Source organism: Gavialis gangeticus, unplaced genomic scaffold (genome assembly GCF_001723915.1).
Source record: "Gavialis gangeticus isolate Ggan-Ray unplaced genomic scaffold, GavGan_comp1, whole genome shotgun sequence".
NCBI lineage: Eukaryota > Metazoa > Chordata > Crocodylia > Gavialidae > Gavialis > Gavialis gangeticus.
In genome coordinates this window covers 40,203,565-40,207,766 of record NW_017729031.1, presented here as the reverse complement: position 1 = coordinate 40,207,766, position 4,202 = coordinate 40,203,565, and positions in this window count along the sequence as shown.

Here is a 4,202-nt window from a genome sequence, read left to right as displayed (position 1 = left end):
CTCCTAAAACATGTCTTTCCTTTCTTTGCTTTTTTATAAAAAGCTAAGCGGAATAATTTACTGTGCACTCTCTCAGGACTCTTGGGTCTCTTCTGTTCAAAGCAAACTCCTTTTGCTCATAATTTTTCCCAGCTTCCTTTGTGATACTTGCAGCTGGACTCCCATCTCCTCCTCCTTGAGCCTTTATCACTGTGTGCTACTCTGGTACCACTGCCATCACAAACACATTGCTCTTTGTCTTCATCTGCTTTTCTGAACTCCCTTTTGCACTTAGCTTTTTATATAGTTGCACTTCATCCAAGTCTCTTACAGCTCTTAACATCAACTATCCTTGCTGTGAGACCCTGTAAGTAAGTAAATGTTTCCTCCCCTGCCGCAGGGGTATTATGAAGGCAGAGAAGTCATGTGAGGTGGGTCAAAGGCAAGAAAAAAAACCTAAGTCTCTGGCCAAGCCAGAATAAAACTCAAATTTTCTAGCTGGCAATCCTGAACCTGAAGTGCTGGATTATTCATAGTGTTTCTCTCCTGGGAGGAAGAAAAAAGAAGTCAATGGTTAAGTGATGCAACAGGAAAACTGTATTGAACCTGCTGGACTTGCATGTGTAGACTCAGTGTTTCTCTGGCTTGTAGGCTGATTGGGCCTCTGTAGACATAACACAGTCTCTCTAAGCTTTGGCCTGGATAAAGTAGGCAAGGAAGAAACCCCAGCACACCCTTTCTCCCTACCAAGATAATCAGCTACAAATTCTGTCCCTCCGTTGTCCCTCAACAAATCACTTCTGATCCCTCTTCACAATGCAGCCATTGCAATAAAACCCTTACAACAAGCAAGCAAGCAAACTGTCGATGTGCAAAATCCTCATCAGTGCAAATCTCAATGAGTTTTGCTGGCCAAAAAATAAAATCAGATGCTTGGCGCTGAAACCTTCCAGGTGCCGCTCCTTCAAAACCTTCCCGTACAAAGCACATGCATTCAAAGGCAACTTAAGTACATTTTGTATCTGCGACAGCTGCATCCCCTTGAAACACAGTCCTGATTTATAGACCGCATCGCCTGCTTTTGCACTCTGGCAGGCAGAGTGAGGCAGAGAGTCAAGTGCACCAATTGTATGCAACTGCCACGTCACTTAAAATATTTTCCTCCCTAAAATCCCTTGTCTCCTTTCTTCCTTCCCCTCTGCAGCCAGAAGGCTTGATCTGCAAGCTGTTGTTAGCCTTGAGAAATTTCCCTATACAGACTATATCGCTGCATCTAAACGGCTGCCCATCCGTGCATGAAGGGATGTGAAGTGAATGAGCAGCTTAGCTTTTAGAGCATGATTGGAAAATTCACCCTATATGTTAGGTTTTAAGATTACACACACACACACACACACAGCATGACTAAGTTTGGTTTAATTTAGTTAAAATTAAACCAAACTTAGTCATGCTATGTGGGCAACTCTGGTTGCCTGTTGTGAAAAAGCAGCCACTGGAAGGAGAAGCAGCAAATATTGTGTCTGTATTTAAAACGGGGATGTTGGGAAGATCTGAGAAATTAGAGACCGGGATGCTATAACTGGCAGGCAAATTGGCTGGATCATACCTAGACTCTGAATAACAAAACCCTCTTAGAAAGTCGTAGCCTGATTGGGTGGCTGCAGTTTTTGCAGAGAAAAACCGGGTGTCTCTGGTCTCCTAGAGTTCTTTGAGCAAGTCCGTCACGCGGTGGGCAAAGGAAACCCAAGGCAGGAGCTACAATACGCCCACGGGCTCGCCCAGGCTTCATCCCCAGGCCCAGCGCCACTGCTGCAGGTCCAGGGAAAGTGAGGATCATCTGTGGTAGGCCAGGCCCAAACTTCTGATAGCTCGTGGGCCATACGGACCAGATCTGCAGGCTGGATGTGGCCCACGGACCGTACATTTGACCCCTGATTTAGCTCTTTCACAAAGTCTTGTAGAAGAAGCTATTAAAGAGTCTGGCATGGATTTAAAAAACTGGCTAGGAGCCAGGAAGGTGAGATGAGGATGAAGTCTATTCTTTTTCCCTGGCAAACGGTTAACAGCTTGTGCTTCCTATTCTGCAGCGTTTCTTAATCAGCTGGAAAGCGGGGGTGAAGAGGACAAGATGCAAATGATACTGCTATTCTTCAGATTCATCGGGTCCGGCAAGGACTGCGGGGAACTTCAGAGACCCCTCAACAAGCTCAGATCATGAGAAATGTGATAGCTCAAAAAACCCACCACCCATAACCACCAAGCATGATATATACTTTAGATGCAAGTATTGACGCTACTCAAATGTCTCCCAGGGCTTCATCTCCTCTCCACACCATCTTTTTTCTCTTCCCCTTGGCACCTAATTCCTCAACCCTTTGCATTTCAGTGACAAGCTGCTTCCGCCGTCACACAGCCTGGACATGAGTAGGGGCCTGCTGAAAATACAGGGCAGTCTCCCCGCTCTTCGTTTTCGTGCTTGGTGCCGAAGCCTGGGCACCCGCGAGAGCCGTGAGGAGCTGGAGCATGATCCATGCAGGTAACATTTGGCAAGTAAACTGTGACGGCTCTAACACATGTCTGCTGAGCACCTGCCAGAAGTGGATTTACAGAAGCTTGTCCTACACTTGGGACAGAATAATTGCATGCACAAATACAGACCGAGGAATAACTGGCTAGACTTCAGTCCTGCAGAGAAAGACCTGGGGTTACAGTGGAAAATCAGCTGAATACAAGCCAACTGTATGCTCTTATTGCAAAAAAGCCAGCTGAATCCTTCATGGTATGAACAGCAATGGCCCTTGCAAATTGAGGGCAGTGATTCTTCCACTCCACTCAGCACTGGCGAGGCCTCACCTGGAGCCCTGTGTCCAGTTTTGGGCCCCACACTCCAACAAGCAGGGGACAGATTGTAGAGTCCAGTGGAGAGCAACAAAAATGGGTAGAGGTCTGGGAAACAGGACTTAGGAGGAAAGGCTGAAAGAGCCGGATGATTTAGTCTGGAGAAGACTGAGAAGGAATTTGATAATGGGCTTCAACTCCCAGAAGATCATTTATAGAGAAGATGGAGATAGACTATTCTCTGTGGCTATGGAGGATAGGACTAGGAGCAATGGCCTCAAGCTGCAACAGAAGAAATTTAAGTTTAAAGATTAGGAACAACTTTCTGCCTATGCGGGTGGTTAAGCACTGGGATAGGCCATGGGATCTCCATCCCTGGGTATTTTGAAGAGCAGGTTGAACAGACACCTGACTGTGATGGTTTGAGCAGGGATAACCCTGCCTTGAGCAGGAGCTGGACCGGATGAATTGGCAAGGTCTCTTGCCAGCCCGACTTCCCTATGATTTTTCTACGAACTTGGCCCACTGCAGGTAAATCATCTTGATAATGAAAGAAGGCATCAACGCCAATCAGCTGTCTTTCTCACTGCCAAACTTTAAATCCCAGAAACAGCTGAGAACAAGGTAAAGGCAAAAATGCATCGTGTTGCCATTTTCACTCAAATGTGCAGAATGGTCATTTAAAATTTCCTCAGCACTTACATTTTGGGAAAATTATCGTCAACTAAAAGCAGTCATATCGTGGAAAATGCCAGGCAACCTTAACTACAGGCATCATTATCTGGCACTCTGGCGTGGAAGAAGCAGATCAGGAGCTTCTCCCTCATAACACGAGAATAAGCGCATGTCGAAATTGGGAAGTGGGGAATTCAAAGTTGGTGAAGGAAATTTTTTTCACCCTTTAGTAGTCCACAAGCAACACAAGGGAACCCAGGAGTGAAGGAATTATACCCACAAGAGCTGACAAGAAGGCTTTGGTGTTATCTTACCTGTGCTATACAGTACTTATCTCCTCTAGGAGTGTAGTCTGGAAGAGCCTGAGGGCTGGAAAATAAAAAACTTGTAATCTGTCATCTTGCTTGTTTTATGACTCCTAGGTGACTCCTCAGTGCGCCATCTCATGACAGTCCACATTGGCCAACACAAGACCATTGACTGGTGCTCAACCATTTTGCACTTAAAAAAGGGAGGAGGGGGGACCCAGGCAACTATAGGCCCATCAATCTTACCTCAATCCTAGGGAAACTCTTTGAGAAGATCATCATGGAGGACATCTGCGATGGGCCGGCCTCAGGGATGATGCTCAAGGGCAACCAGCAAGGTTTCATTAGGGGCAGGTCATGTCAGACCAACCTGACTGCCTTTTATGATCAGGTCACAAAGGC